This window comes from Sturnus vulgaris, chromosome 3 (assembly GCF_052056855.1).
Source record: "Sturnus vulgaris isolate bStuVul1 chromosome 3, bStuVul1.hap1, whole genome shotgun sequence".
NCBI classification, from domain to species: Eukaryota; Metazoa; Chordata; class Aves; order Passeriformes; family Sturnidae; genus Sturnus; species Sturnus vulgaris.
The window spans coordinates 7904526-7912969 of NC_142245.1; the positions used below are offsets into that span (position 1 = coordinate 7904526).

The 8444-nt window shown below is 51.4% G+C and overlaps 1 protein-coding gene across 5 annotated transcripts in view; it reads right to left on the reverse strand.

Annotated features, from left to right (window-relative positions):
* The window catches only part of SLC8A1 (solute carrier family 8 member A1), a 114854-nt gene extending 111072 nt beyond the window's left edge, over positions 1-3782 (reverse strand). For all 5 annotated transcript variants that reach the window (XM_088160867.1, XM_088160865.1, XM_088160868.1 and 2 more), the window contains exon 1: positions 3687-3782. The gene's annotated coding sequence lies outside the window, so the exon portion shown is untranslated. The remainder of the gene's footprint in view (positions 1-3686) is intronic.
* Positions 3783-8444: the final 4662 nt, after the last annotated feature.

Genomic DNA, 8444 nt, shown 5'->3' on the forward strand with positions numbered 1-8444 from the left:
CAATCTCCTCCCACAATTTGTCCAGCAACTTTCCAAAATAAACAGACAAATAGAGAAAATAAAACATCCCTGATATAAAATTTCAACCACGTTGGATGAATTTGGGGGCAGCTTGCAGAAAATGAGCTTGGAACTGTTTGAGAGGGAGATTACAGTCTTGCTTTTCACACATGGAGACCAAGTGTCAAGTTGTCTCTTTCTCCCACAACTCAAGATCTCAGCAAGGAATATGCCAGGAAATAAGCAAGGGAGAAATGCTAAATTTCTCTGGGACTGGGTTTTGTTGGGGTTTTTTTGTTTGTCTGCATTTTAAATTACTGTCTTCCAACTTGCTGCTGTCTTCAGATCATTTCTTTATCCTTACCACCTGCCTTTGGTCTCTTTATCAAGCAGCGTCAGGCTCTTCCCTGTGATTCCTCTTAGGTTGCTGATATCTTCCTCTCTGCCTATGCATCTTTCTTGCTGATTTAAGCACAGTCTGCCCGTTCTCCCCAAGGCTGGCTGGCTGGCAGACTCCCCGTGAGATCTCAGGACAGCCCTGCATCTCCCTGTGCTCCACGGTTCTGTGTAAAACAGGAAGAGCATCTCCTGTGAGTGCTAGGAGAATAAAACACTGCTAACAAGCCTGAGGCTCTTGGGCAGCCTGGGGAGGAAGTATCTGCCCAGAGGTGCCCCAACCCAAAGGGGCCAAAGGGGAGGAATTAACAGGCCTATTGCTTTCCCCTATGCCTGTGTCTGCTCTTCTCTCTGGGACAATTTTTGCACTGGGTTTATAGCTGTGTGTGGGTCTTCTGTGCAGCAGGATGCTCCCCTGAGCCCTGCAGGAACAGAAAGGTTCAAGGGAGAGGAGATAAATCCCCATTCCCAGCTGCCTGCGACTATCCAGGGATGAAGAGGTGGAGATGTCCATGGGGAAAGACTGATGAAAATGCAGGTGGTTGACCTGAGCAATTCAGGCATGGTACTTGACAGGAGCTGGGCAGGTTGGGCTGGGGCTCACCCTGGCATCCTCCATCCATCTGCTCCTGGCTGGGGAAGGGTGGTAGCATCCCCTGCAGAGCCACGTCCAGAGGCACAGCTCTGGCATGGCTGACTCTAGAGGGAGCTGGATGCTAGTGCTGAGCAGATGGCCAGCTTTTAGACCCCCAGGCCTCAGGCAAGGGATGCTAAGCCCAGGTGCGTGCCAGGCTTTTCTTACCTATCTCAAACACAAGGTTAGCCACCCCTTCCTTCTCCTCAGACTTCCCCACCTTCTCTGTCTCCTCAGGAGCTCTTTGCAGCACCAGATCTCACTGCTGTTGGTAGCCAGGTTTCCTTAGGAAGCCAGGCACATGAAATCACAGTTTTCATGTCTGTCTGTCTGTGCACATTGCTCTCCCCTCTTTCCAATTTCAGTTGAAATCACCAGGGGGATAGAGATAAGAGCAAAATCCAAGTTCCTCCAAGGTTCCTGGAAACAGCTGGAGAGATACCACTCACGACTGGCAAGGGAAAGCCCAGTCAGGGAGCTCAGCCCACAGTGGATGCCAGAGTATCAAGAACACAGCAGCCTGCAGCAGCCCCAAGTGCAGCCAGGATTTGCACAGCAGTGTGCACCGATGTCCAGGAGCTGGGAGCAGGAGCAGATCCTAGCACTCTGAGCTTGGACAGAGCTCCAGGTTGTTCCCCGTGCCAGTCACAAGGAGAGCCACTGTCACTTGCAGTGTCTATTACCAACCTGTTGGTTGGTGGTCCAATGATGCATGGATCTTGCGAGGCACTGGGCTTTATTTCAGGAACTAAGTTTCATTAGGATGCTGGAGAACAGGGGCTTTTTTCCCAGTGAGCAATCAGGACTGTAACCCCTCAAAGACCAGCAGAAACCCAAATTCTGTCCCAGATGCAATGCCAGAAAATCACAACCTTGAATGGCCTGAGCATATCAGGACACTACAAAAGGCAGAGAAGTGGCTGTGCCTATACAGCATCATTTAAGATGCTGTAGAGACTCCCAAGAGCAAGAGCATAAACCAAAGTTTGTGCCATGTCATGTGCAGCAGTGCCAGAAGAGAAGACGAGGTGCAGCCTGGCAGATACAGGACAGTGAATATTTAAGTTTCCAGAGCCATTCACAGCCAATAGATTACAAAAACCTTAGTGAAAGTGAGGGAAGGAGAAGCAAGTAAAGCTTCATCAGGTTAGAACTGTGCTACTCTGTGCTGGCACTCAGGGATGCTGGACACAGAGAGTACATCCAACCTCCTTAGATATCCTGAATACAATGCCTGGTAGAGAGAAAGCTTTGACCAACGTGGCTCCTCAGCACTGACTTAGGAGTTGATCATGTCAACAGAGCTGGTGGGGGCGTAAGAGGAGTCAGACAGCTTTCCTGGGATTTGGTGGGGGGGGTTCATGGCTTGGCTGGCAGGTGATGGTCCTATAAATGTTACATTATTTCGCTATTTGGCCTAAATGTTTATGCTGGACAAGGGGCAAAGCTGCAATTGAAGAATCAATCAGAAGAAAAAGGGGAAAAGGAACAGCTAATAGATGCTCCCAAAGGATCACAAGTGCCCTTCTTTGATGACAGCCACGTCCCCAGCCAAAGCCATATAGCACAGCTCTTTCTTTCCTGGATGCCACCATCACATCAATATGCAAGCGTCTCACCTTTCCTTTTCTAAACAAAAGTGTACCCATTCTCTTTGCAACGGTGACAAAAAGCACATGAATTCCTAGGCAACTGCCAGGGGAGCACACAGAAAACCTCAGCCTCTCTCAGCCTTCATTTCCATTGCCTGACTTGCGAATCTCCAACATCTGGGACTAGAGGAATGAACAGGTTCTTGCAAAGCACAAGCGAAAAGGAGCCCTGAAAGCACACGCTCGCACCCACACGCCTGTGACCTTGTGATTTTACTACAGTTTTCATTTTCAGACTCCAGTCTTCTCTAGTGCTTGCTGCATTTCTGCAACATTTTGGCAGTTTGCTCTCGCCTTGGAGACAGAGCAGAGTGTGGAGTTGTTTTGCATGGCTCGGCGGGGAGGGAAGCAACAAGGCTGTGAATAAAAAATTAAACTCAAGATGACGGAAGAGCCCCAGCCATGCTTCTACCTAGACAAAGCCTACGTGATGAGCGCTGCTTAATGCCAGCCCTTAATAACGCACGCTGCTCGAGACGAAAATGGGAATTTCGGCATGGCTGCAGGTGCCTCCGAGCATTCACCTCGGGAAGCGTTTCAAGGCAGGAAAAGCAGCCCTGCCTGGAGGCACGCACAGCCCCACCAGGCGGAGGCACCGCACCCCACCGCGCTCGGGGGAATATGTCTCAAAGACCCTGGGGAAGGAGATTTGCCTCAGCCCCCTGCCCGACCCTACCTGCCCGGCAATGCCCGGCTCTCGGGCTAGGGGTAAGGGACCCCCGCCCCAGCCGCTCCTCCCGTCGCGACATGTCGCGATTGGCCGCCGGGGGAGGGTGGCGAGCCCCTTCGCCTGCCTAGAGGTGCCGCGGCTGGGTTGTACAAAGCATCGCCGGGTATGTGCTGTGAGTGCGAGCATCCTACCCCCGCCTCCCCATCGGCTCCCGCACGGCCCCGGGTCCCCCGGGCCGACACCCCGCAGCCTCCGCAGGCGCTCGGACCGCGGTGCGGGGAGCAGCGTGAGGCTGGGCAGGGTCGGGGCGGGGGCCGGTCGGTGGCGGTCCTACCTGGCGGGGTGCAGGAGCGGGAGTCGCCGAGGCCGTCTCAGCAGCAGCAGCTGCGGCAGCGGGGCATCGCGGCGGGGCGGGCGGCGGAGCCCCGGTGCGAAGCTGCGGCGCAGCGGCGGGCGGGAGGAAGGGAGACAGAGAGAGAGGGAGGGAGGAAGGAATGGAGGGATGGATGGAGGGAGCGCGCGCGCACACACACACACACATACACACAGGCGCGCCCCGGGGATGCGCTCAGCCGGCCCGCCCCGCAGGCAACCTCCCCTCCCTCCGCATCCGTCCGCCGCGGTGCGCGGGCAGCCAGAGACACGCCGCCCCTCCTCCTGGGGAGCAGCTTCAGCCCTCCTCCTCCTCGTCCTCTCGCTGCTGGAAATATTTCCCGAATTCCTCCTCGGATCGAGGGACTTTGAAAGGCAGGGCTGGTTGCGGACCCACCCTCAGCAGCGCTGCCCTCCCTGCTTGGGGCAGTCCCCAGCTTTGCCCTGCCTGCTCCTAGCGCTGCCCGTCCTGCCCGGGACAGTCCCCATCCATGCCCTGCCTGCCTCCATCCCAGCCCAGCACAACCTACCCCACCCTGGCCGGTCAGCTCCTGCCCACGTCCCCCCCGGCCGACCTGCAGCCTGCCAGGGTGATCCTGAACCCATTTGCACCCTTCAGGAGGGGTGAAAGCCCTGGGAAAGATGGAGAGAAGGGAAGTGTGTGTGTGTGTGTGTGTGTGTGTGTTTACAAGGAGTGCCTTGCTGTGTCTGTCCCCGTGCCCCACAGTGTTGCCCATGGCAGCTGTGGGGAGGAAGGAAGTCAGGAGCATCCCAAGGGGCCCTGGGTTGACGTTCACACCCCCCCCCCCCCCGCCACCCAAACACATCCTCAAAGGGGTGGCAGGGGTCAGCAGGGGACATGGGGTGACAGGCAAAGAGCATATGGGTCAGCTAGGACCCTCCTGGGAGCAGACCTCACATCTATCAACTGGGTCAGCCCCTGAACCCACAGAGCCTCCTGTCCCCCCAGGAGAGTCAGCGTGCCCCGGGAGTCCTGCAGGAAGGCAGCAGCCTGGCACAGAAGGACTTCCTGCACCTCAGGCTGACCAAAGTGTCCTTCCTGTGGGCAATTCCCCTTTCACCATGCCTGAATGACTCCTCCACCCTTCGCTGGCTCCAGCAAGGAGCAGATGAACCCATTGTCCCACCCTCCAGGCAAAACTCTGTGACTTTAGAAACTTAAAATAGGACCAGAGCTAATAACTCACTCACTGGTGTTCAAGTACCCAGCGACCTTGACAAACCCTCTGTGCCCACGTCCTCAGGTGCAACAAGAACTGTGGGGAAGCAGAGACATTGTTTTAGCTCTTGCACCCTCTTACACCCTCTTATCTTGTCAGCTCTGCCTTTAATTTTGGTCACCACTGGCAAGAGAGCAACCCGGAATTTTACCATTTTACCTTGGAATTTAATTTGTGCTATTCTTACTTACTTTGAAAAAAATTTTTTTGGAAGATTTTTGCACCACTGTGTCCTTCAGCAGAGATGAAAAACTAAATTTCTCCATTCAACATGAGGGGTAAGATATGGACAATGTCACAAAACTCCTTTGTAAAGCACTTTGTGATAAGTTGACCAACCAAAAACCAAGCTACTTATAATTAGTGTTGCAGCAGTTATGGATATTATTTAGTTTTGGTCTCACTTTAAGAGCTTATTGCTGACATATGGAATGAAAGGCATTTCCATATAAGAATTTGGTTTAGAGGAAAACCATGATTTTGTGTCCAACAGTTAACTCAGATTTTCTGCCTCACCTATTTTGATTTAAAACTCTTTAGAGAAGGGATAAGTCTGCATCTGGCCATGTGTGGTACTTTGATGGTACTCAATTCTCCCAGCAGGGCCATTGATATCAAATGAGCACAGCTAAATGTGTACAGCATGCACAGTGCTGTGCTGGGCTCAGGAGCTGAGCTGAGCAGTGGATGTGTATTTGGTTTGGTAGTGGCTGCAGGATGCACGACACTGCACAAGCTGACATGGAAAAAGGATAATGCGAGCAGGAAAAACTGGCATGGTTGCAGCAAACACAATCCTTGCTGGTGCTTTTCACCCTGCACACTGAAATCTAATTACTGCACCACAAAGCAGTGGAACTCAAATTTTAGTCATGGAGTTCTCTCTAAAACTCCTTAATTCCCTCAGTAATGTTGCCGATCTACTTCCCAATTCTTTCAAAGATTACAGTACCCAACTCCTCTGGATCCCCAAGACTGTACTAATGGGCATCCACTGGTGAGCTACCCTCTGAAGAGCCATGCACGCCCACAGCTCCTCCAAACTCACCTCTCTCTGCAGCTTGAAATGTGTGTTCCTGTCTCCCAGTCCTACCTCCTGCTGAGACCCTCAGAAAGACTGCTTCAGCTACGGGATTTTTGTGACATTCCAGGGGAGCTGAAGAAAACAAAGTGTTTGTCAGTGTTTGTGGTGATGCTCATTAGTCCATGAACCCTTTGTATCCACCCAGCCCTAATGGCACTGGGACAGAAAAGGTGAAGCAGCACTATCCCATCTGAACACGAGAGCACCTTTCATTTGTCTGCTTCAAAAGAGACTGGCTAGGAAGAATATGAAGCTGGGAGGCTTGGAGAAGATGTACCCTACTCCCTGGTCCCTCACACACCCCTTTCCAGGCATATTTAGACCTTCATTTCTTGCAGTCTTCAAGAGAAAGGGAGCTGGGCTCTGAAGGAAAGGGTGGAAGTCAGGGAGTGGAAGAGACAGTGAGTCCAGTTGCTGAGAGGAGGTGCAGTGTTCCAGGACTGGTCTCCACTGCAGTGGCCATGGTTCAGAGTGCTTTTTCTCAGCCAAGCTAGCTGAAGTGGTGGCTGTGACAGAATGGAGCTCTGCATGGGCTGTGAAATCTGCTGGGTGAGCTGAGCAAACGCTCTTGCGCTCTGCCTGATGCTCTAAGCAAAAATGCAACAAGACTGCTCATGTCCTGACACAGCAAGTTTTGTCACAGTATGGGCACATCCATGCTTCAGCATTCTGGATTGCAGCCTGGACTGTGCTGGGAGAGGCAGCAGTTTGCTCCAGCTACTTCTATCTACCCGCCACTCTTTGCAGCCATGCAAGTGAACACCTACCACTGCAGCCATGCTTACAACCACTAATTACTCCTCTCAAAATCATGGAGATTCTCATGCCAATAATAGCGAATGGTTCATTCATTCCCTCATTCATTCATGCCCACCCACAGCTCTCTCCGACAGAAGCCTGCATCTCTCTGCAGTTGCTAGAGGAGATTTGGGTATTGTCTGCATGTGCAGAGCAAAAAAGCAATTCCTCCTGGCAAAGAATGGGGTTAATGGGCTGAGCACAGGACAGAATGGTGCAGGCCAATTCTCTGTCCAGCGCCTTGTGGAAAAAGACTGCTGCACAGTTTAGAGGAGGGGGATAAAAAGCCTCAGGCACTTCTTTTGGTTGAAAAGTTTCTGCCTTATATTCCCTGTAAGAGAGAAGAGGTCAGGGCAATACTCAGCTCAGCCAAAGCATGTACATCTCTGAGGAGCTGTCCTACCATCCTTTCTTGTCCATCTTTGGAACATCTCCTGAATGCTTTCGTCTCAGATGATGCTGGAGGATAACCGGTGAGCCTGCTTTGGCTGGCTATCTCTGGTCATGGTTTTCCTCGAGGCCCTCAGGAGATGCCAGAGAGGTCCTGCAGAAGCAGATGGGTTGTCACCTCTGCTTGCCATCCATCTGCCTTTGCTCCTTGCTGCAGCAGACTTGAGCATGCACTCCCTGAACATTCTCTGGCTCTCCTATGCATGCTCTTGGCAGAGACCTGGAGATCCCTGGAGAGTGGTGTTTCTAAAAAAGATGCTTAGAAACATCGTTTCCAGCAATTTGAGCACTTCCTTTCACTGACACCTTCAAACCAGCCTTTGCTGTTAGGAGGATAAATCAGACATTTAGAAATATGGCAGATGGAGTGGGACACATCAGTGAGTAGGAAGGGGGATTTTGTGTGCTGGACATCAATATATTTCTTTTTGAGCTCTCTAGGCAGTGCCTCCTTAACTGTTTCCAAGTACCTGGTACAGTCTGAGTCCTGATGATCCCATAAAGGTCTGATTACATCACAATTGTCCATCAGCCAGCCAAGAGGCTTGGATGTGAAAGGTGTCTTCTTCCCTGGAAAACTGAGAATACAGACTGTACCCCAGAGAGGAAGAAGGCAGTGTTGGAATATTTTGGCATACCTGTGAAAAAATGGGTAGCGTGTGATTTGCTGTCACTCCCCTTCTTTGAAAGCCTGTAGAGGTAAAAGGAAAAACCAAGCTTGTGCCACTTCTGAGACTCCCCCTGGATATTCGCTCTGTGCTGTGTTTTATGCATGTTTAAACAATAAATTCAGAACACTAATTCATGAGCATAACATTTAACAGCTTGGGAGAGAGCTTTCCTGGAAGAAGCATTGACTGGCCAAATTTTGCAGATTTTTTTTTTTTAATTTTTAAATTTGCTTATGTGTAACAGGCAACAAAAGTATACTTGCACTGGAAACCACCTGCTGCATGGGGACTGAAAGAAGGAGTAGTTAGAGGGGCTGGACTTGAATTTAGGAAGCTTGGAAATGGGGAGAGTTGCACATATTTTGCAAACATTTAGGCTGAAAAATAAGCCACGCGTTCTTCTCTTCAAATTCTCCTTTACAGTCGTACTTTTCTTCTTGGAAAAAAACCTGCTTTCTGGTCACCAGGCATGTACA